We start from the raw sequence: 26,609 nt of genomic DNA on the forward strand, positions 1-26,609 counted from the left end.
GGACTGAGAGGATACTTACTCGATGCAAAATCACTGAGACAGAAATCACGGCTATACCAGATGGTAGAACATAATGTATCGGATAATTCGATAATACATAATTGATGAAACTTTATCCAGCGAATAAATTCCACAAGAAACGTCGGCATGAAATGCATGGAAAACAAAGTAGGTTCAGCTTAGGTATCTACCATCATATAATATCTACCACTCATTATAATCAAATGTACCAACTGTAGCGTATTCCTATGACAGTCCACGACGTGCCGAAAGTCCCTAAAATTCGGGTCGATCTGCCTCGACGAAGACAAATCCGCAATTGTTTTTCGCAATCGATAGCTAAAAATGTACACAAATTTTTAGTCAAATATCACTTAACAAAGAATTTCACTTTCTATCCTCTGAATTAACCCTAATTAGCTAACAGCCTGCGAATTATCGCACTAATGACTGTATTGAGATATATTTATAAGAATTAAATGATCACACAGATAACCATTTCTGTTTAGTCGATTGAATTGAAAGCTGCGATTGACTAAAATAGATTGACGCCATATGAATACGTACAAACAACTTCATCTGAAGGATACAGCACACACGAGTAAAATAGGAAAGTCTGAGAAGGATTCTACGCGAGAGTGAGAGCCGGGTAAATCGCAATTAAAGTTACTGAAATTCTATGACAGCAATATTAGCGAACCGCAACGAGACACGCTCCCCGTTTAAATGGTATTGTTTGAATGTTTTGCATATCGTATATTTACCTGACCATCATGACCATTGTAACGTTGTAAGTGCTGTAAGGTATCTGTTGCACGCAATGACCATGTCAAAAAGAGAAAAGTCAGCATTTTCATTCATACCTAGTTATGTCAAACATTCCGCACATCCAGTGGGCAAACACAGCCAACATCAGTTCCGTACCCGCCAGACAGAACGATCCAATTGTATAAACAACTAGGATATTCACGGATACCATATCGACATACTCTATGCGGTCGTGAGAAAACATTGTCAAATAGGAAAAATAACGTCCTCGAGATTCATTCAAGGGCAATAGCAGATCCAACGTTATCGGAGTGAAGACATACAGCGCTCCCAATATAGTCCACGAGCAACATAAGCCTAAAATGAGAAGAAGGTTTAATGATACCATGATATCATTGCATCTGAATGTTTTTGTACTAGCAAATGATGTTAGTCTCGTAACCGCGACGACGGAAGTAGTTTGTAATTTTTTGCTTTTGAATAACACATATTTACCATATAAGGATACGGCATACATCGTTTTCTTTAATAAAGCCAATTACATAAAGGAAGTTTCACAATTTTACGGTTACATAATATTCGGAACGAAATATTTAGACATTAAGATAATCGCGATTACAGCGACAAATTCTATGAACATGGAAAATGTTTTCTTACATAGGAAAATGGAGATTATGTAAGTCGAATAGTCGACGTATTTCATGAGTATCTGAACTTCAAGTTCATCTTTCAGCGTGGTGTCTGTCTTGCGTAGATTGTCCAAAATATATACATTCTGTACCCACATAGAAAAATATATATGAATCTCTTTAGGTGAACTTCATAAACTTCACTTTAGAGCGTCACGTACCACTGGGGACATTGCTACGGAAGTGACATATCGCATGAAAAAGACCATAATTGGACAGGTTGTAGATAATGTTAGGATGCAATTCCGAAATGTAATACCAGAATTAAAAAGCGATAAAACCTAAAAACATATTCTGTTAATTCTTAATGTCAAGACGGACGCAACATCTTTCTATAGTGTTAATACAATAACATATTCATCTTCTCGCAAATTTCTAACGAGTAGATCCGCAATACAACGTTGGGATGCACATAAATTGGAGGCATAACAATAATGTATTCTGGTTACCTCGAAAACTATATAGGCGAGCATAATGACAGAAATCGATATTCTGTGAATCGTTGAGTAAATCGACTTATGATATGGCCAGAGTCCTGAGATACTCAGTAGTATACGATAAGTGTTGTACTGCCTGTAGAACACGTCCATCTTGCTTTCATCACTGAAGAACGTCTGTGCGGAAAACTCGAGGAATCATCCGACTACACCTCGCCACGATTTATTATTTCCACTGTTATTGTTTCCTTTTGAATTTGTTCGTGCCGTCAGTCTATAGAAGTAATTTATAATGCATGAAAATTACAGTCATACCGCGGCATCGACCGAGGTCATTAACGCCTCCCCAAGAAATTGATACATAATAGATGCTCACTTTGAGAAAATTGCAGCCTACGTACAATTTTTTTCCTCTGCATATTTTCCCTTATTTTTATAGTTATTTTTTATTAAGTGTTAGAAGAGGGAAAATTTGTCGCGACGACAGTATTTCCGCAGACGCCGCGAACTTCACAGCAACACTTCCTTGGTGTGCTCCCTTCGTCATTTTGTTCAATGGATTTGACAAAGACGAACAGCCGTCGAGGAGTATCAACATTTTACGAATTTGATTTGTATCAGGTAGTCGTAATATGTGGAACATCAGCTTTTGGCAACAAAACATACGTATTCGTTATGAAAAATATTGTCTGAAGTGGTTCTTCTATGCAGAGTGTCCTTATTTTCACAATAATTAACTTTGCAATCTGTTCTTCGTCCAATGCTATTGTTAACCTCTGAGTAAGTAATATTGTTCTTCTTAATTTACTTTTGCGCTAGATCGTTTGGCGTTTGATTCTCTATGAAGAAACGCAATGTAGGATATTATTGCTATATTATAGATAAAATCTAATATAATACATATAATTGAAAACACAATATTAGCGAATGTTGAATATTAGTTGAAATACTGTCGGAAGTTAAAAACTTAAAAGATTGAAAATGAATATCATAGAATTGACTGAAAATGATAAGTTCTCTCTGTTGCAAATTTGACGAAAGAAAGAAAGAAGATGAACCAGCAAATAATTTCCGTCGTGATAGGTTATGGACATGAATTTACGATGACTAACGGGTAGTTCGAAAAAATAAGAGATAAGTGAGGAATGGACAAAAGGTATACAACAACGACTGATCCTATCAAGAAAGAAATGAATCTCAGATATTCTCATTACTGTCAATTGTTAATTTAGATGTCACAATATTTGAGAAGAAGAATTTTGAAAATATCCAAATTTTTGTGAAATTTCAAGCTAAAAATAGTACACTTATTTTACACCAGATATCGTTTAACAGCAGATTTTCTATAGGAATTCTGTAACAAATATACGAGGCAATATAAAAGAATCTGTTATCGTCAAATTAAGAAGCTATTATTAATGATGAAAAAAATAGCAACGAATGATTTCATAATATAAATAGTGTGGCGTAATATATCATGGAAAATGTGTTGCATATTATGATAGTATAACTTCTATCTATCTAAGTTATAAAACGTCAAGTGAATTGTAGCCATGCATGTGGTATTATTTCAGTTAAAAAAAAAAAATATAAAATATGCTACATTTCAATAATTTCAATAATTGGAATTATCATGTTGAAATATATAGAATTACATAAAGATTAACGATTCTAAACTCATAAACCTTTTCGACGATTCCGAAAAGGAAAAGGAAAATTTGTTTACTCGCAATGGATGATCGCACGAAAAAATCAAACATAACATCGATTTTTGGGCGTAGATGAAAATCACAAAGAAAGAGCATCATAAGTCACATTTTCTACGTTTTACAAAATTCTGTTTGTATTCGACTGTGGAATTATGCGTGTACTTTTATCCCGTTCAAACATTGAAAAACAGTGCTCGTCACGATATTCCAGTATCACAGAGATATTAAAACATTGCTTGTCTTAATAATTATACCAATTATTCGTTTGCAATTACATTTTCTGTGTACTAATAACGCAATGTACAACATTAATATGATATTTTCAGCAAAAGCAAATATTATGTCTATCATTCGAAACACACGCGATTGAAAATATAATGCTATAAAATCTTTGTTATTGAATGTATTTAACACGAAAAGAGTGAAAAATGGGTAACGTAAAATTAATTGAGAATCGAAATTATATTCCACTTCACAATTTCCAGAAGAATGAAATGTAAACCAATGACTAATATAAATTATTTATTACTAAATTATTCATTATTAAATATTAACTCAAATCACTGCTATCAATAACTATCGCACAGTCAATTATGCAGGAGAAATTCTACTGAAAAGAGTATATCATAGTAAAGTATGAGAAAGATGTATTCAGCATCTGAAACGCAATAACATTTGATCAGCAGATATCAGACAACGATTATACAGTAACAGACTAAAAAAATTACCTTTGAAAAACCGACATGAGAAGCAACGAAAAATCCGGAGAGGTCTATCACACTCTCCGATGAGCTCCTCAACATGATAAAGAGTAACAATTTCTGCGCTTCTACAGGCATGCAATACCATGTAGAATTGTACCTGCATATTGTTGCATCTCTTAAAATACTCTAGTAATACAATAGTATAATTTACTTTGTAAATAGAAACATTTAGACAAATAGAAAATTATTTAATAGACAACAACAGAACAACCGCATTCAGTCAAATTTGAGCTTACGATTCCTTGAACACGTTCAGACTACGATCTATTATAATTTGTCCAGAATAGTGACATAGGTACAAAATCACCATATGACTGATAAGGAATATACCAGAGATGAAGATTTCTGATTCATCATTCGCACTTGTTATAGCATTTGAAAGCTGGAAAACGATAGGATAAATTAGGGTCAATTTTCCACTTCTGTTCAATCGTTCGGCCTTATTTATCTTCTTTCGCAAATTCTTTCGTTCTAACAAAAGTACTGTTAATGGACACATTTCAGTTGACTCTCGTTTGAAATATTTGAGTTCTATAGAAAACAAATTGTTATTTGTACAAACAATCTATATATATTTATAACCAATGGCAGATAGTATTTCTTTTCAGATTTCACTTTACGGTGTACCACTTATCAGAAAAAGAATTGCGAAAATCTAGAAGCTTCGAGAATGGTTTCACACATTACATTCATTGAGGATTTTACTTTTTCCCAAGAACGTGCAGGAATGAAAGGATACTTACTCGATGCAAAGACACAGAGAAAGAAACTACAATCACAAAACATGGCGGAATATAATGTAGCATGTAATTCGATAATGCGTAATCGATGATCCTTTATCCAGCGAATGAATTCCACAACAAACGTTGGTAGGAGGTGCATGGAAAATACAGTGGGATCAGCTTAGATATGTACCATCGAATAGTCATTATAGACGAAGGTACCAACTGTATTGTATTCCTATGACAGTCCACAACGTGGCGAAAGTCCCTGAAATTCGGGTCGACCTGTCTCGACGAAGACAAATCCGCAATTGTTTTTCGTAATCGATAGCTAAAAATGTACACAAATTTTTAGTCAAATATGACTTAACAAAGAATTTCACTTTCTATCCTCTGAATTAACCCTAATTAGCTAACAGCCTGCGAATTATCGCACTAATGACTGTATTGAGTTATATTTATAAGAATTAAATGATCACACAGATAACCATTTCTGTTCAGTCGATTGAATTGAAAGCTGCAATTGACTAAAATAGATTGTCACCACATGAATACATACAAACAACTTCATCTGAAACATACAGCACATACGAGCAAAATAGAAAAGTCTGAGAATGAGAGTTAGGTAAATCGTAATTAAATAAATTTACTGAAGTTCTATGACAGCAATATTAACGGTCCGCTGTGAAACACGTACTCCGTTTAAATGGCATTGTTTGAATGTTTTGCATACCGTATGTTTACCTGAAAATCATGACCACTGTAACGTTGTAAGTGTTGTAAGGTGTCTGTTGCACGCAATGACCATATGAAAAGGAGAAAAGTCGGCATTTTCATTCATACCTAGTTATGTCGAACATTCCGCACATCCAGTGAGCAAACACAACCAACATCAGTTCCGTACCCGCCAGACACAACAATCCAATTGTATAAACAAATAGGATATTCACGTATACGATATCGACATACTCTATCTGATCGTGTGAAAACATTGATAAGTATGAAAAATAACGTCTCCGAGATTCGTTCAAAGGCAGCAGCAGGTCCAACGTTATCGGAGCGAAAACATACATCGTAGCGAATAAGATCCACGAGCAACATAAGCCTAAAATGAGAAGAAGGTGGTTTAGTGATACTATGATATCTTTGCGTCCGAATGTTTTTGTACCAGCAAATGATGTTAGTCTCGTAACCGCGACAATGGAAGTAGTTTCTCACTTTTCTCTTTTGAATAACACATATTTATCATATAATCGTTTTAAAGGAACAGAATTTCTGACACCAAACTTCGTCATGTGCAAAGGATTCACCATTCAACCTTTTTCTCTAATACAGTCAATCACATAAATGAAGGTTTAACATTTTACGTTTGTATAATATTCGGAAGGAAGCATTCAGACATTAAGGTAATCGCGACTACATTGACAAATTCTACGAACATAAGAAATGTTTTCTTACATAGGAAAATGGAGATTATGTAAGTCGAACTGTCGACGTATTTCATCAGTATCTGAACTTCAAGTTCATCTTTCAGCGTGGTGTCTGTCTTGCGTAGATTGTCAAAAATATATACATTCTGTACCCACATAGAAAAATATATATGAATCTCCTTATCTGAACTTCACACAGTTCACTTTAGAGCATCACGTACCACTGGGAACATTGTTACGGAAGAGACATATCGCATGAAAAAGACCATAACTGGGCATGATGCGGATAACGTTACGATGCAACCACGAAATGTAATACCAGCTTTAAAAAGCGATAGTACCTAGAAACATATTGTGTTAATTCCTTATGTCAAGAAAGAGGTCACATCCTTATAGAGTGTTAATACAATAACATATTTATCTTTGCACGAATTGTTCGTACTATGATTTGTAACGAGTAGATTCCCCATAAAATGTCGGGCTGTACATGGGTTGAGAGGTTAAAAATAATGAATTCTGGTTACCTGGAGAACTATGTAGGTGAGCATAATAACAGAAATCAATATTCTGTGAATCGTTGAGTAAATCGACTTGTGATATGGCCAGAGTCCTAAGACACTCAGTAGAATACGATAAGTGTTGTACTGCCTGTAGAACACGTCCATCTCGCTTCGCTCACTGAAGAACGTCTGTGCGGAAAACTCGAGGAATCATCCGACTACACCTCGCCACGATTTATTATTTCCAATGTTATTGTTTCCTCTTGAATTTGTTCGTGCCGTCAGTCTATAGAAGTAATTTATAATGCATGGAAATTACAGTCATACCGCGGCATCGACCGAGGTCATTAACGCCTCCCCAAGAAATTGATACATAATAGATGCTCACTTTGAGAAAATTGCAGCCTACGTACAATTTTTTTCCTCTGCATATTTTCCCTTCTTTTCAGTTTGGTCTTTTTTTTTTTTTTTAGGTGCTAGAAGAGGGAGAATTTGTCGCGACGACAGTATTTCCGCAGACGCCGCGAACTTCACAGCAACACTTCCTTGGTGTGCTCCCTTCGTCATTTTGTTCAATGGATTTGACAAAGACAAACAGCAGTCGAGGAGTATCAACATTTTACGAATTTGATTTGTATCAGGTAGTCGTAATATGTGGAACATCAGCTTTTGGCAACAAAACATACGTACTCGTTATGAAAAATATTGTCTGAAGTGGTTCTTCTATGCAGAGTGTCCTTATTTTCACAATAATTAACTTTGCAATCTGTTCTTCGTCCAATGCTATTGTTAACCTCTGAGTAAGTAATATTGTTCTTCTTAATTTATTTTTGCACTAGATCGTTCTGGCGTTTGATTCTCTATGAAGAAACGCAATGTAGGATATTATTGCTATATTATAGATAAAATCTGATATAATACATATAATTGAAAACACAATATTAGCGAATGTTGAATATTAGTTGAAATACTGTCGGAAGTTAACAATTTAAAAGATTGAAAATGAATATCATAGAATTGACTGAAAATGATAAGCTTTCTCTGTTGCAGATTTGGCGAAGGAAAGAAAGAAAATGAACCAGCATTTAATTTCAGTTGTGATAGGTTATGAACATGAATTTACGATAACTAACGAGTAATTCGCAAAAATTAGACGTAGGCGAAAATGGATAAAGGATGTACAACAACGACTGGTCCTATCAAGGAAAAGATGACTCAGGTATTCTCATTATAATCGCTTGTCAATTTAAATGTCTCCATATTTGAGGAGAGCAATTTTCATTATGTATCCAGATTTTTGGGAAATTTCAAGCTGGAAATTTGATGAGCACAAGATATCGTTCAACAATAGATTTTTTATAGGAATTCTGTGACTAATATAATGAACAATATGAAAGAATGTGCTATCGTTAAATTAAGTATATCTAATTAGTACTGAAAGAAACAGAAACGAATGATCTTGAATTATATATGTTCAAGATTTGAAGTGGCCACCTGGTAATTACCGGGACGCTTTATGTGAACCAGATGCGATCCTCGGGCAGAACGACCGTCAAGGGTCTGCGCTACCCTAGTGCGGATCCATCATAAACAGTGGGCCTATTGTACAGTCAAGGTACTTTAGGACCCCACGGAAAAAACTCATAAGGCACGAAACTTCTTTATTTTATGGTACATCTCAGAAAGACCGGACACGCGGTTTTCCCCAAGCGTAAGGTCACCTGCGCGCGAATCTTCATGAAGAAAACCAGCCCATCCTCAAACATATGTCTTTACCCAATGATCAGTCAGGAACAGACTTGAGACACACCCACCACGAACTTTCCTCTACGACAGCAACATCCCCAAGAGACACTCCTGCAGCAGTATTCTAAGAGTCAAGATATAACAGTATTCTGTCAGTGACCATTATATTTAACAGGACAGCCAGTGAACTAAAGACAGTTGTATTCAGAGTATTGAATGGAATAAATAAGGTGAAGTAATCCACGCTCTGTACATTTATTATAATCCTCCATCTTGGACGCGAATAACGTACAAAGCTCGCGATACCAACCGATTAGTTGTGCCTGACTGTTCGCTAGTTAGTTGAGTGTCGTAACAATATACAGGGGCGAGACAATATATCATAGAAAAAATGCTGCATATTATGATAGTATAACTTCCATCTATCTAAGTTATAAAACGTCAAGTGAATTGTAGCCATGCATGTGGTGTTATTTCAATTTAAAAAAAATATGAAATATGCTACATTTTAATAATTTCAATAAATGGAATTATGTTGAAATGTGTGTATGGTATTACATAAAGATTGATGATTCTAAATTCATAAACCTTTTCGACTATTCCGAAAAGGCAAAGAAATATTCGATTACTCTCGATGGATGATCGCACGGAAAAATCAAACATAACTACGATTTTTGGTTGTAGATCAAAATTACAGAGAAAGAAAATCATAAGTCACATTTCCTACGCTTTACAGGAAACGAATTCTAACATTACCAAAATTGTGTCTGTATTCGACTGCGGAATTATGCGTGTACTTTTATCCAGTTCAAACATTGAAAAACAGTGCTCGTCACAATATTCCAGTATCACAGAGATATTAAAACATTGCTTGCCTTAATAATTAAACCAATTATCTTCTGTGTACTAATAACGCAATGTACAACATTAATATGATGTTTTAAGTAAAACCAAATATTATGTCTATCATAAAAACACACGAGATTGAAAATATAAAGCAAATTCCATTCCACTTCAGAATTTCCAGAAGAATGAAACATACCACCAGTGACGAATGTAACTTATTTATTATTAAATAATACTTTGTATCACTACTATCAACAACTATCGTAAAGTCAATGATGCTGGAGAAATTCTACTGAAGAGAGTATATCATAGTAAAGTATGAGACGGACGTACTCAGCATCTGAAATGCAATAACATTTGAATAACAGATATCAGACACAGATTAAACAGTAATAGACTGAGAAAATTACCTTCGAAAAACCGACATGAGAAAGAACGAAAAATCCGAAAATATTTACCACACTTTCCGTTGAACTCCTCAACATGATAAAGAGTAACAACTCCTGCGCTTCTACAGGCATGCAATACCACGTAGAATTGTACCTGCATATTGTTGTATCTCTTAACATACACTAGTAATAAAATCGTGTTCGTTACTTAGTAAACAGAAACGTTTAGACAAATAGAAAATTATTTAATAGTCAACGCCAGAACAACCACATTTAGCCAAATTTGAGCTTACGTTTCCTTGAACACGTCCAGACTACGATCTACCATAATTTGCCCAGAATAGTGACATAGGTATAAAAACACTATATGATTGATAACGCATATAGCAGAGATGAGGAATTCTGGTTGATCATTCGCATTTGTTATAGCATTTGAAAGCTGCAAAACATTAGGATAAATAAGAATCAATTTTTCCATTCTGTTCAATCGTTCAATTATGTGAGTGTCTTTTCTCGTAAAAAGGGCCGAACAAAAGTAACGAAAAAGAAGCCATTTCAACTTACTTTTGTTCCAAATATTTGAATTCTATACGGAACTGATTGATCTGAAATATTCGGCCAACGCCAACGGTATGTGTATAAACTATCTATATATATTCATAACCAATGGAAGATAGTATACTTTTTCAGATTTCTCTTTCACGCTGTACCATTTATAAGAGAAAGACGTTAGAAAGTCTAAAACCTCGAGAATGTGATCTCACACAATACATTCATTGAGGATTTTAGCTTTTCCCAACACCGTGCAGAAATGAAAGTATACTTACTCGATGCAAATACACAGAGAAAGAAACTAGAAACACAGGACATGGCAGAATATAATATACCATGTAATTCGATAATGCGTAATCGATGATCCTTTATCCAGCGAATGAATTCCACAACAAACGATGGTAGGAAGTGCATGGAAAATAAAGTGAGATCAGTTTAGATATTTACCATCGAATACTTATTATAGTCGAATGTACCAACTGTAGTGTATTCGTATGACTGTCCACAACGTGGCGAAAGTCCCTGAAATTCGGGTCGATCTGCCTCGACGAGGACAGACCCGCAATTGATTTTCGTAATCGATAGCTAAAAACGAGCAGAAATTTTTAGACAAATACGACCTAACAAGGAATTTCACTTTGTATTGTTTGAATTAACCCCAATCAGCCAACAGCCGGCGAATTATCGCACTAATGACTCTATTGAGATATATTTGTAAGAATTAAATGATCACACAGGTAACCATTTCTGTTTGGTCGATTGAATTGAAAGCTGCGTTTGACTAAAATAAATTGTAGCCGTATGAATACACACAAACAATTTCATCTGAAACATACAGCACACACGAGCAAAATAGGAAAGTTTGAGAAGGACCCACTCGGAGAATGAGAGTTAGGTAAATCGTAATTAAAATAAATTCACTGTAATTCTACAACAGTAATGTTAAGGATCAGGTAAGAAACACGTTCCCTGTTTAAATTGCATTGTTTGAATGTTTTGCATATCGTATATTTACCTGACCATCATGACCACTGTAACGTCGTAAGTGCTGTAAGGTATCTGTTGCACGCAATGACCATATGAAAAGGAGAAAAGTCGGCATTTTCATTCATACCTAGTTATGTCGAACATTCCGCACATCCAGTGAGCAAACACAACCAACATCAGTTCCGTACCCGCCAGAGACAACATTCCAATTGCATGAACAACTAGAATATTCCCGCAAACTATATCGACATACTCTATGCGTTCGTGAGAAAACATTGTTACGTAGGAAAAATAACGTCTCCGAGATTCGTTCAAGGGCAATAGCAGATCCAACGTTATCGGAGTGAAAGCATACGAAGCTACGGATAACATCCACCAGCAACATAAGCCTAAAATGAGAAGAAGGTTTAATGATACCATGATATCTTTGCATCTGAATGTTTTTGTACTAGCAAATGATGTTAGTCTCGTAACCGCGACGACGGAAGTAGTTTGTAACTTTTTGCTTTTGAATAACACATATTTACCATATAAGGATACGGCATACATCGCTTTCTTTAATAAAGCCAATTACATAAAGGATGTTTCACAATTTTACGGTTACATAATGTTCGGAACGAAATATTTAGACATTAAGATAATCGCGATTACAGCGATAAATTCTATGAACATGGAAAATGTTTCCTTACATAGGGAAATGGACAATATATAAGACGAATAATCGACGTATTTCATCAGTATCTGATCTTCAAGTTGATCTTTCAGCGTGGTGTCTGTCGTGCGTAGAGTGTCAAAAATATATTTAGTCTATACCCACATAAAAAAATATATATCAATCTTTTTCATTGAACTTTAATTCACTAAAGTTGAGCAAGAGTTCAAATTAGAACATCACGTACCACTGGGAACACTGCTACGAAAGTGACATATCGCATGAAATAGATCACAACTGGGCAGGTTGAAGATAACGTTATGATGCAACCTCGAAATGTAATACCAGATTTAAAAAGCGATAATACCTAAAAGCACATTCTCTTAATTCTTTATGTCAAGAAGGACGCCACACCGATGTATTGTGACAATACAATAACAAATTTATCTTTTTACGAATTTGTAACGAGTGGATTTGCAATAAAACGTCGCGATGCATATAAATTGCAGGCATAACAATAATGAATTCTAGTTACCTCGAAAACTATATAGGCGAGCATAATGCCAGAGACCGATATTCTGTGAATCGTTGAGTAAATCGACTTGTGATATGGCCAGAGTCCTAAGATACTCAGCAGTATACGATAAGTGTTGTACTGCCTGTAGAACACGTCCATCTCGCTTCGCTCACTGAAGAACGTCTGTGCGGAAAACTCGAGGAATCATCCGACTACACCTCGCCACGATTTATTATTTCCACTGTTATTGTTTCCTCTTGAATTTGTTCGCGCCGTCAGTCTATAAAAGTAATTTATAATGCATGGAAATTACAGTCATACCGCGGCATCGACCGAGGTCATTAACGCCTCCCCAAGAAATTGATACATAATAGATGCTCACTTTGAGAAAATTGCAGCCTACGTACAATTCCTTTTCCTCTGCATATTTTCCCTTCTTTTCAGTTTGGTCTTTTTTTTTTAGGTGCTAGAAGAGGGAGAATTTGTCGCGACGACAGTATTTCCGCAGACATCGTGAGCTTGACAGCAATACTTCCTTGGTGTGCTCCCTTAGTCATTTTGTTCAATGGATTTGAGAAAGTCGAACAGCCGTCGAGGAGTATCAACAGTTTACAAATTCGATTTGTATCAGGTAGTCATAATATGTGAAACATCAGCTTCTTGCAACAAAATATACCTATTCCTCATGACAGTTATTGTCTGAAGTGGTTCTTTTATTCAGAATGTCCTTATAATGACAATAATTAACATGACAACCTGTTCTTCGTCCAATGCTATTGTTAACCTCTGAGTAAGTAATATTGTTCTTCTTAATTTATTTTTGCGCTAGATCGTTTAGCGTTTGATTCTCTATGAAGAAACGCAATGTAGGATATTAATGCGATATTAGAGATAAAGCCTTATATAATACACTCGATTGACAATGAATATCGTAGAATTGACTGAAAATGACAAGCTTTCTATATTGCAGATTTGGTGAAAGAATAGGGGATGAACCAGTAATTAAATTCAGTAGTGATAGGTTATGGACATAAATTTGCGACGACAAACGAGTGATTCGGAAAAATATGAAATAAGCGAGAAACGGACAAGAGATATGCAACAACTCATCTGTCAAGGAAGAAATGACTCTCAGGTATTCTCATTATTGTCAATTGTTAATTTAGATATCACAATATTTGAGAAGAAGGATTTTGAAAATATCCAAATTTTTTTGAAGTTTCAAGCTAAAAATAGTACACTTATTTTATAAGCACCACATATCGTTAAACTGCAGATTTTCTACAGATTTTTATGTTAAACTAAGAATTTATTATTAGTTCTAAAAAATTGCAACGAATGATCTCGCAATATATATAGTGTGGCGTAATGATATATCATGAAAAAAGTGCTGTTTATTATCATACTATGACTTCCATGTACCTAAATTATAAAACGTCAGACGAATTTTATCCATGCACGAGGAGTTATTTCACTTTTCAAAAAAAATATGAAATATGCTACATTTTAATAATTTCAATAATTGAAATTATCATGTTGAAATGTATAGAATTACATAAAGATTAACGATTCTAAACTCATAAACCTTTTCGACGATTACGAAAAGGGAAAGGAATATTCGTTTACTCCCGATAGATGATCGCACAAAAAAATCAAACATAACTTCGATTTTTGGTCGTAGATGAAAATCACAGAGAAAGAGCATCATAAGTCACATTTTCTACGTTTTACAAAATTCTGTTTGTATTCGACTGCGGAATTATGCGTGTACTTTCATCCCGTTCAAACATTGAAAAACAGTACTCGTCACAATATTCCAGTATCACAGAGATATTAAAACATTGCTTGTCTTAATAATTATACCAATTATTCGTTCGCAATTATATTTTCTGTGTACTAATAACGCAATGTACAACATTAATATGATATTTTCAGCAAAAGCAAATATTGTGTCTATCATTCGAAACACACGCGATTGAAAATATAATGCTATAAAATCTTTTTTATTGAATGTATTTAACATGAAAAGAGTGAAAAATGGGTAACGTAAAATTAATTGAGAATCGAAATTATATTCCACTTCACAATTTCCAGAAGAATGAAATGTAAACCAATGACTAATATAAATTATTTATTACTAAATTATTCATTATTAAATATTAACTCAAATCACTGCTATCAACAACTATCGCACAGTCAATTATGCAGGAGAAATTCTACTGAAGAGAGTATATCATAGTAAAGTATGAGAAGGATGTATTCAGCATCTGAAACGCAATAACATTTGATCAGCAGATATCAGACAACGATTATACAGTAACAGACTGAAAAAATTACCTTTGAAAAACCGACATGAGAAGCAACGAAAAATCTGGAGAGGTTTATCACACTTTCCGTTGAACTCCTCAACATGATAAAGAGTAACAATTTCTGCGCTTCTACAGGCATGTAATACCATGTAGAATTGTACCTGCATATTGTTGCATCTCTTAAAATACTCTAGTAATACAATAGTATAATTTACTTTGTAAATAGAAACATTTAGACAAATAGAAAATTATTTAATAGACAACGACAGAACAACCGCATTCAGTCAAATTTGAGCTTACGATTCCTTGAACACGTTCAGACTACGATCTATTATAATTTGTCCAGAATAGTGACATAGGTACAAAATCACCATATGACTGATAAGGAATATACTACAGATGAAGATTTCTGATTCATCATTCGCACTTGTTATAGCATTTGAAAGCTGGAAAACGATAGGATAAATTAGGGTCAATTTTTCACTTCTGTTCAATCGTTCGGCCTTATTTATCTTCTTTCGCAAATTCTTTCGTTCTAACAAAAGTACTGTTAATGGACACTTTTCAGTTGACTCTCGTTTGAAATATTTGAGTTCTATAGAAAACAAATTGTTATTTGTACAAACAATCTATATATATTTATAACCAATGGCAGATAGTACTTCTTTTCAGATTTCACTTTACGGTGTACCACTTATCAGAAAAAGAATTGCGAAAATCTAGAAGCTTCGAGAATGGTTTCACACATTATATTCATTGAGGATTTTACCTTTTCTCAAGAACGTACAGGAATGAAAGGATACTTACTCGATGCAAAGACACAGAGAAAAAAACTACACTCACAGAACATGGTGGAATATAATGTAGCATGTAATTCGATAATGCGTAATCGATGATCCTTTATCCAGCGAATGAATTCCACAACAAACGTTGGTAGGAGGTGCATGGAAAATACAATGGGATCAGCTTAGATATGTACCATCGAATACTCATTATAGACGAAGGTACCAACTGTATCGTATTCCTATGACAGTCCACAACGTGCCGGAAGTCCCTAAAATTCGGCTCGACCTGCCTCGACGAAGACAAATCCGCAATTGTTTTTCGCAATCGATAGCTAAAAATGTACACAAATTTTTAATCAAATGTGACTTAACAAAGAATTTCACTTTCTATCCTCTGAATTAACCCTAATTAGCTAACAGCCTGCGAATTATCGCACTAATGACTGTATTGAGTTATATTTATACGAATTAAATGATCACACAGATAACCATTTCTATTCAGTCGATTGAATTGAAAGCTGCAATTGACTAAAATAGATTGTCACCACATGAATACATACAAACAACTTCATCTGAAACATACAGCACATACGAGCAAAATAGAAAAGTCTGAGAATGAGAGTTAGGTAAATCGTAATTAAATAAATTTACTGAAGTTCTATGACAGCAATATTAACGGTCCGCTGTGAAACACGTTCTTCGTTTAAATGGCATTGTTTGAATGTTTTTACCTGACCATCATGACAGTTGTAACGTTGTAAGTGTTGTAAGGTGTCAGTTGCACGCAATGACCATATGAAAAGGAGCAAAGTCGGCATTTTCATTCATACCTAGTTATGTCGAACATTCCGCACATCCAGTGAGCAAACACAACCACCATCAGTTCCGTACCCGCCAGACACAACAATCCAATTGTATAAGCAAATAGGATATTCACGTATACGATATCGACATACTCTATCTGACCGTGTGAAAACATTGATAAGTATGAAAAATAACGTCTCCGAGATTCGTTCAAAGGCAGCAGCAGGTCCAACGTTATCGGAGCGAAAACATACATCGTAGCGAATAAGATCCACGAGCAACATAAGCCTAAAATGAGAAGAAGGTGGTTTAGTGATACCACGATATCTTTGCGTCCGAATGTTTTTGTACCAGCAAATGATGTTAGTCTCGTAACCGCGACAATGGAAGTAGTTTCTCACTTTTCTCTTTTGAATAACACATATTTATCATATAAACGTTTTAAAGGAACAGAATTTCTGACACCAAACTTCGTCATGTGCAAAGGATTCACCATTCAACCTTTTTCTCTAATACAGTCAATCACATAAATGAAGGTTTAACATTTTACGTTTGTATAATATTCGGAAGGAAGCATTCAGACATTAAGGTAATCGCGACTACATTGACAAATTCTACGAACATAAGAAATGTTTTCTTACATAGGAAAATGGAGATTATGTAAGTCGAACTGTCGACGTATTTCATCAGTATCTGAACTTCAAGTTCATCTTTCAGCGTGGTGTCTGTCTTGCGTAGATTGTCAAAAATATATACATTCTGTACCCACATAGAAAAATATATATGAATCTCCTTATCTGAACTTCACACAGTTCACTTTAGAGCATCACGTACCACTGGGAACATTGCTACGAAAGAGACATATCGCATGAAAAAGACCATAACTGGGCATGTTGCGGATAACGTTACGATGCAACCACGAAAAGTAATACCAGGTTTAAAAAGCGATAGTACCTAGAAACATATTTTGTTAATTCCTTATGTCAAGAAAGAGGTCACATCCTTATAGAGTGTTAATACAATAACATATTTATCTTTCCACGAATTGTTCGTACTATGATTTGTAACGAGTAGATTCGCCATAAAACGTCGGGCTCTACATGGGTTGAGAGCTTAAAAATAATGAATTCTGGTTACCTGGAGAACTATGTAGGTGAGCATAATAACAGAAATCAATATTCTGTGAATCGTTGAGTAAATCGACTTGTGATATGGCCAGAGTCCTAAGACACTCAGTAGAATACGATAAGTGTTGTACTGCCTGTAGAACACGTCCATCTCGCTTCGCTCACTGAAGAACGTCTGTGCGGAAAACTCGAGGAATCATCCGACTACACCTCGCCACGATTTATTATTTCCACTGTTACTGTTTCCTCTTGAATTTGTTCGCGCAGTCAGTCTATAGAAGTAATTTATAATGCATGGAAATTACAGTCATTCCGCGGCATCGACCGAGGTCATTAACGCCTCCCCAAGAAATTGATACATAATAGATGCTCACTTTGAGAAAATTGCAGCCTACGTACAATTTTTTTCCTCTGCATATTTTCCCTTCTTTTCAGTTTGGTCTTTTTTTTTTAGGTGCTAGAAGAGGGAGAATTTGTCGCGACGACAGTATTTCCGCAGACATCGTGAGCTTGACAGCAATACTTCCTTGGTGTGCTCCCTTAGTCATTTTGTTCAATGGATTTGAGAAAGTCGAACAGCCGTCGAGGAGTATCAACAGTTTACAAATTCGATTTGTATCAGGTAGTCATAATATGTGAAACATCAGCTTCTTGCAACAAAATATACCTATTCCTCATGACAGTTATTGTCTGAAGTGGCTCTTTTATTCAGAATGTCCTTATAGTCACAAGAATTAACATTGCAATCTGTTCTTCGTCCAATGGTATTGTTAACGTCTCAGCAAATAATACTGTTATTCTTAATTTATTTTTGCGCTGGATCGTTTGGCGTTTGATTCTCTACGAAGAAACGCAATGTAGGATATTAATGCGATATTAGAGATAAAGCCTTATATAATACACTCGATTGACAATGAATATCGTAGAATTGACTGAAAATGACAAGCTTTCTATATTGCAGATTTGGTGAAAGAATAGGGGATGAACCAGTAATTAAATTCAGTAGTGATAGGTTATGGACATAAATTTACGACGACAAACGAGTGATTCGGAAAAATATGAAATAAGCGAGAAACGGACAAGAGATATACAACAACTCATCTGTCAAGGAAGAAATGACTCGCAGGTATTCTCATTATTGTCAATTGTTAATTTAGATATCACAATATTTGAGAAGAAGGATTTTGAAAATATCCAAATTTTTTTGAAGTTTCAAGCTAAAAATAGTACACTTATTTTATAAGCACCACATATCGTTCAACTGCGGATTTTCTACAGATTTTTATGTTAAACTAAGAATTTATTATTAGTTCTAAAAAATTGCAACGATGATCTCGCAATATATATAGTGTGGCGTAATGATATATCATGAAAAATGTGCTGTTTATTATCATACTACGACTTCCATGTACCTAAATTATAAAACGTCAGACGAATTTTATCCATGCACGAGGAGTTATTTCACTTTTCAAAAAAAATATGAAATATGCTACATTTTAATAATTTCAATAATTGAAATTATCATGTTGAAATGTATAGAATTACATAAAGATTAATGATTCTAAACTCATAAACCTTTTTGACGATTCCGAAAAGGGAAAGGAATATTCGTTTACTCCCGATAGATGATCGCACAAAAAAATCAATCATAAGTTCGATTCGTGGTTTTAGATCACAGAAAAAGAGCATCATTAGTCACATTTTCTACATTTTAAAAAATGGAATTGCAAGATTATCAAAACTGTGTCTATATTCGGTTTTGGAAAAATGCGTGTGTTCTTTTATCCAGTCCAAAATTTCAAAAACATAATATTCCAGTATCAGTAATATATTAAGATATTGCTTGTTTTAATAATTATACTTTTGTTTTCCATAAAACTTCGCCAATTTATCAGCTGTCTTCAAAAGATTTACATTTTTGGATCTAACAGATTATCTTCACTTTCAAATATGTCATAATAATTCAATTACGTTGAAACATAAAGCAATACTTAAATCAGAAAACCAACAAAAATCTATTTACTGACCATGTTTTTCTCCTGTGATGATCAGATGAAACAACTGTTTTAATCGAAAGTGCATCTACGTTCTGCGCGGTTGCCTCGCGACGAAGTAGCGGAACGGAGCCAAAGTCGGTGATTTATGCGGTGTTTCGCTGTGAGCCGTAGCAAAATTGCCAGTCGTGGGGCCCCCGACCAGCATAACTGATTGCTCGAAGCGTTACGGTATCCTTCTCGATGTCCTTCCTTCCTTCCTACCAGTCTATTTATCTACCTACGTGCCCATTCGATGATTGCGTAGACAATGACGCTGATAGTGTAACCGTGCGATCGCCAGACATTGATTTGTAGCTCGTGTAATTGATGACAACCACAGTAGAAGGCTACTTTCATTTTCCTTTTCTTTTCCTGTTATATTTTTAATATCATCCTTTCTTTTCTTTTAATTTCTCGGAAAAAATTCCTTTCATCGAATTCTTTCTGAATGAAATTTAAAACCTTAAAAAATATCTTATCTGTTACAAGGAATATGATTAAATTGTTATATGATCTTTATTTCAACCTTTCGTTTACAGAATTGTAATTCCGTATACTTAATTATTTGGTTTGACTGACAAAATAAGAATCTCTCTTTCCAGAATTGAAAGTTAGTTTCACGAATAGCGGATAAAATATCGTATAATTTAGTCAACAAGTTATTCGTACAATTATTCTATCGAATTAAATTGTCTACGCGAAAAGAACTCGCGTTACTCCATCTAAAGAAATCATCTTTTTTCGCATAGCCCTTTTTCCCTTTTCTTCTCGATTTTCACTCATGTATATTTCATTGGTGGAATTTCGTGAAGGAATTTACTGCTTTTTCTACTTCCCATAAATCGGCATAAAACAATGGTAGTGTATAACGAATGTAACCGTTCAATATATTTCAATCAGAAGTCGCTCAAACATTGTCCCACGTCGAATCTGTTCTCTGTCATCTTTACCGTTTTTAAAACTGCGACTATTGCAAAGCCATATTATAACCAGATCCATTGACTACACTAAGAGGTCATTTGAAGACCAAAGAGGAAAAACACGAGAAACGATTTAAAATTAATAAGTTATATATTTTGGATGATTCGTAATAATATATTTCCGTATATTGTATATCTTCTGTGGATTTTTCACCTTTTTGCATAAATACATGATCCAAACACAGTCTGCTAATTATATTGCACAAAGTTGAATTTTTGACTGAGCATTGACTCATAAGATGTTGAAACTTGGTTAACTCAAATAATCTCACCTTACTCTACTTTACCGATTCTAGGAATCATCGAGCTTTAAAGTCCAATAAATGGACGCGAGTAGGCGTACCGATATCGGTATCGTATCACAACACCGCGACACTCCTTTGAGATGTTCTCGAGAGGATCAATGGAAAGGCTGATTCTTTGTATTTACAAGGCTCGTGCATGTCATTTTTCATTTGAACGATCGATCGATTGTTATCTCCAGTGACGCGACGGTCATTCTGTTACGATGTCTCCGTTTTTACGCTCGCGACACTTTAAGAATTAAAGTTTCAGATATTTCACAGAGATCCTGATTTACGTACGACATTCTTTGGAATACGACAGAGCTGCCAGCTCGAATTATCGATTTTTATGTGTTTCCACGCTGCATTCAAGCAGCACGATTTATGACTCTCGTTGCTATAAAATAGTTGTACATGTATGTAGATGTAGGAATCGGAGGGAAAATAACGCTTGTAATTGACGTTGATATTATAATGCAAATGACGAACTTACAGAATCTAATTTTTTGCAGAAGCATTGTGGCGAATGGACCAAAGAAGCGTCCTTTGAAATGAAATGCATTTCTAATTCGTCCTTCCTCTGCAAATGGTGAATAGCGCATTTGTGCTAATTTACTTAATGATTATTTCATAATTCATTAGAAGAAACCATACTGCATTCTATTTACTATTTATCTGCATGAAAGTCATCTTCGAACGTATGGGATGACAAGTGGATTAGATGTATGGATAAAGATGTAGCTACACTTTCATTTAACAAAAATTAAGTGCATATCTTTTTTTTGGTGGTAAATGTTTAAATACTTCCACGATTCATTGTATATAGCCATTTTGCAACAGTCTCGATAATACATTTAACTTTACTTAAAAGGTAAAAGAACACGAAGAACTTCAAACGGTTCCACATAATTAAAAAAAAAAAAAAAAAGAACGAAAGAATGCTACATAGAAAATTTTAAATCAGAAAAGTAGCATATAACGAAGTTCCTGCGTCCACACAGCATTATAATTTTTCGATTTTACGACTCTGCTCCGAAACGAGATATCTAAAAAGTACCATATGCTAAACGTTGCTGTCGTAAACCCAATCGACTTAACACTTATACTCATAAGAGTTCGGCGATTATCTTGCAGTTTCACTTAAGTACGAAAGCGATAGTGATTTCCTCTTATCGTTTCGAGTCGACTCCGCGGCAAGATCATTTCGTTTCTCTCGGAATCGTATCGGAACGAGATTAACCAACCAGACGAGAGGCATACACACACGAGGAACTGTTCATTATCGCTGTGGTGCGGGGTGCTACTGAAGACACATGGCCATTCGTTGGATTAACATCCGACTAATTTGAGAACATAAACGAAACTGACGCGCAATTTCATCGTCCGCCATCGAATCGGTTCTGATGACGGGTTTTAAGAGTCGTCTTGATTAAAGTATTCCACGAGAGAAACAGAGCAAGGATTAGTTAGCCGATGACTCAAGGCCAACGTCTCTCCTCTGTTCACCACGGCCACACGAAACTCATAAAGGCACGATGACTTTGCGCTAATTACAGTGTTTCGTTGGATAAGAACTCTGGTTGGAGAGAATTGGAGAGACGTTACCACGTCCCATAATTTGCACGGTTAGCCTACCCATCCGTGAGCTCATAACCCTATCCGCAACCTGGATTTGACGTGATCCTGATTAACCTTTCCAAACCGGCAGATAAATAACTTTCAGCTGCGTGCTAGACCGGTGCGAGTTTCGGGGGCGGCTACCCATCGGTTTAAACGCTTGTGAGAAACGCCTGGCTACAAATCGCATACTTGCGGATGTATGTAGATTTTCGAGCTTGTTTCATTTACGTATTATACGTATCGTTGTTCTTCTTCAGTCGAAATGTTCCATTTACCATTTCGAAATCGACGAAAATCGTAATTTTACCATGTTCCTTGTGCCATGTTTTTGCACCTTTAAATTCTCTATAAACGCACGGTTAGTAATTGTCTGTTTACAAAGGAAAATATTTGACAAAACTTTCAATCGCTACGAAACTTTCTCTTTTTCCAACGGGACGAATAAAATTCGCGAAGAATATGGAGAGAAATCGAAGAATATGTGGAACAAAATCGTAACGAAAGGGTGAAAATCGAAGAATAAGAGATGGAATAACAGAGAAAAGGCGACAGATATTTTTAGACGTTTGGTCGTGATTTTATTCGTGTCCGAAGAAACGGTCGCGTTTCGTATAGTTGGAGGCGGCAAGGTCGGCGTTCAATGGCAGTAGGTGTCTCCAGAGAACGACAAATAAAACAAGTTAGCCTGTTTAAAGGCGTGCCCGTACCACGGTTCGTCACAAAGGCACCGAAAACCGCTCCTCTCCGAAAGGGAGACTTCATTAAAAATGCACCGGCAACTTCGGTGCACGCACTGTCTCCGGGAACAATGCGTGCACGAAATATGCGGACTGGCGTCAAGAGGATCCAACGAATACATTGGGTCCACTGGCGTAACATTGTAAGGAGGACCGTTGTATTTTAGGAATGTTATGGCGAAACGTACCGTCGATACAATTGCCCGTAAGAGCATTTTCATCAGTTTTAGAAATCGTTTATGAATATTTATGCGTCTTATACAAAACATTTTCAAATTTTATTAGCACTACAATGAAATTCGACTATCACTAGTCTAGCGAAGACTAGAAAATATTTAATGTCACTGTTAATGATATTCAGTACGTCGATATTTCATACTCATATGCTCGGGACGCCTATCTATAGCGAATTAAATTTTTACAAGCAACGTTTGCAATAAATATCTTGTCACTTCTATATACATTTTCAGATCGACTTATTTCATCGATACAATCATGAAAATCATGCCTCGACACAATGCCAATGCAAAATCAAAATACGTCGTATTACACATACAATACGGACATAAACGTTTCTATGATAAATATTCGTATACTTTCATAAGTCAGTGTATATGCTTGACCTTATATTTCATTTTCTTAATTACACTTAATTTCTCATTGTATACCATATACGTATACGTAACTAGTAAATTTCGTTATAGCTACCTTTTACAAATTCTGCTAACTGATACAATACAAATGTAAGCTACTTGTTACCTCGAATGTACGAGAAACATAGAGAGAACCCAAGAGAAGAGAACATAGTACCGAAGGCAGATTAATAAGATCTTCAAAAGTTCGACTTCGATCGACTTCACGTTTTTATCGTCTCCTAGTATTCCTCTTAACTGTGAACTTGAACAGGCATCAGATAGCGGACTTGGCGTTGATTGAGCTTTCGTTCCGTCCACGTGGGCTCAGGATTTCGCATAATACGACGTGGTGTTTCGTTTTAACTCGCGTGGCGGTTAGGGAGTCAGCTTCCTCGTCGAATTTATCGGCCGTCCGAATCGTGGGCCAGTCCATATAACCCGTTCACGATCGGTTTCCACCTCGAGAGAGAGGCAGAGAGACGAACCATATATATATACTCTCTCTCTTTTTTTTCCTCCCACCAACCCCATTTTTTCGTCAACGATGCGTGCACAGGCTGGACGCGCGTACTGTTTTCATTCTTTTATAAATCTTGCACAGGGTAATATATATCGGCGTAGCCGGGTGTATTCACTCGCGGCCGCGTTTTATGCAGCCGTATCCTTTTTGCATACGCGCCGCATTGAAATTGATTTCGACCAGGCCGACGGGGTGCGCTTGGACGGCCACCGGAAGATTAATACCCGCAGCGCCCCCTTTCACTCGCTGTTTTTTAATCCGGTCTCTCTTTCTCTATCTTTCTCTCTGTCTCTCTGTCTCTTTCGTTATTCCAACGGTTGATTTGACCAACGCGTGGAAAAGCACGCCTCCAGCGCGTCATCCGCATCCCCTCTTGCATCTGGAATCTTCGCATTTGTGATTTTTGAAAAAAGGGAGGGACTTTTGGAAGTAGAGAATTCTCCTAGAATTCCGAGGGAATTTTTTGGAGAGCGTCGATCGTTGATGCAGTGGTTGAGAGTCAATCAACGATTCAGCCTTATATGTTTTTAAATACATGGTTGTATACAGTTGAGAATAGAAATGAGTGAACAGTTGGTGGAGATAAATATCGACGAAGTTTCCATATGACGAAGCGTTTATACAGAAATGTAAATATTAACTCCAATTATTGAGATGAACAGAAAGTTGGGCGCCGTTTTTCGTAGCGAGATGGGTCTGAGTTCGAATAACGACTATTACCCTCAATTTAATTAATCTAGCTTAATATTGTTGATTAATTAGCAGTCAACTGTAAACAAAATGTTCCTGGCATTGGCTGGTACAAGTTCAAATATTCACCGCGATTATGTAAAACCACACGCGCTAATTGATCGACAGAAACTGGTGCAACTTGGATGGCATGTGTTCTGTTCCACCTATCGTATTCTCTAGATCTATCTTACGCGCTTAAACTACCACTTATCCTGCTTGTTACAAAGAGCTGGAAGAAAAAGTACTTGTGTTCTTTGGAAGACTGCAAAATCGAATTGGAACGTTTCTTTTTTTCAAAAGATTAAGCGATTTTACCTCGATGAAATAACGAAATTGCCATAATGATGGCGAAAACTTATCGAAAGGAATAGTGGATAAATTGACTGAAAACGATACACGATTTCAAGGAGAAAGTAAATTCTTTAGTTTGCTCGTAACAACAAGACGAACTTTCTGTTCAATATTTACCACATAATCTACGTGTTATAAGGGTAATAGGTAAAAGGTAATAAGTAATTGTGTTAAAAGCCAATAAATAAAATTTAAGAATGTAACGCTACAGTTAGTTTGAGTAAACATCATTATTCCACTTAGTTTTGTCCTCGACTATATATATGAATTTTTTAAAACAAGATATAGAATTATCGTTAATCCTGCTGTGCTCATCGAATTTTTATATTTCAATCTTATCATTGTTCCAACCAGCAAAATGACTTATAATATGTTAAGAATACTTTAATAGAAGATAATGTGATTTTGTTTCAATCTGATACTCACAAGCCTGACGATAATGAGCCACTCGTTTCGCTTATAAGTATATTTGACAGAGAAATGAAAGAGCGCAGGTATAATTTTCGATCAGGATGAATATTTAGGCCTGGTAATAGATTTTCATTTCGCGAACGGTAAACGAAGGGGGAAAAAAGCAAAGCGTCAAACAAGTTTGTTCCATTAAAGCGGTGTAACTAACCCGTTATTGCTATTGAGATTCAAACGCAGTCAGCTATTTCCAGCGAAACGATTTTTTCTCCGGCAGACCGCTTTGTAAACGCGGGTAACGAGTTCGTCCCTCTCTCTCTCTCTCTCTCACTCGACAAAAAGAGGAAAAAATTGAATTTCGTTGCATCGCAAACTGCTGAAAACATCTAAAATTCGTGATAACAAATGATATATCAATTGTAATAGCGATTGTTTCGTAAAAAGCGATATTTCGACGAGAAAAGAACGTCAATGGTTTTCGTAACATTCGAATGACTCGAAAGCTGTGATCAATCGGAGATCACGAAAATTGAAGGGGGTTCGCTTGATCACGGAATTATGAAAATTAAAGGG

At 35.7% G+C, this 26,609-nt stretch overlaps 1 protein-coding gene and 3 long non-coding RNA genes across 8 annotated transcripts in view; 3 read left to right on the forward strand and 1 right to left on the reverse strand.

The window, feature by feature from the left end:
• LOC126867884 (mannosyl-oligosaccharide 1,2-alpha-mannosidase IA) overlaps window positions 1-26,609 on the reverse strand; it is a 691,228-nt gene that overhangs the window by 78,151 nt on the left and 586,468 nt on the right. The gene's annotated exons all lie outside the window — the stretch shown is intronic.
• LOC126867960 (uncharacterized) lies at window positions 6,276-9,982 on the forward strand. Its single transcript, XR_007690494.1, has 3 exons — window positions 6,276-7,059; window positions 8,070-8,238; window positions 8,313-9,982. It is a non-coding gene; the product is annotated as an uncharacterized LOC126867960 (long non-coding RNA).
• Window positions 10,204-11,657, forward strand: LOC126867961 (uncharacterized). The gene is made up of 3 exons (XR_007690495.1): window positions 10,204-10,352; window positions 10,430-10,630; window positions 10,691-11,657. It is a non-coding gene; the product is annotated as an uncharacterized LOC126867961 (long non-coding RNA).
• The window catches only part of LOC126867958 (uncharacterized), a 28,604-nt gene continuing 19,898 nt past the window's right edge, over window positions 17,904-26,609 (forward strand). Inside the window, exon 1 of the long non-coding RNA XR_007690492.1 lies at window positions 17,904-18,859. This is a non-coding gene — a long non-coding RNA (uncharacterized LOC126867958). The remainder of the gene's footprint in view (window positions 18,860-26,609) is intronic.

This window comes from Bombus huntii, chromosome 7, assembly GCF_024542735.1.
Source record: "Bombus huntii isolate Logan2020A chromosome 7, iyBomHunt1.1, whole genome shotgun sequence".
Lineage (NCBI taxonomy): Eukaryota > Metazoa > Arthropoda > Insecta > Hymenoptera > Apidae > Bombus > Bombus huntii.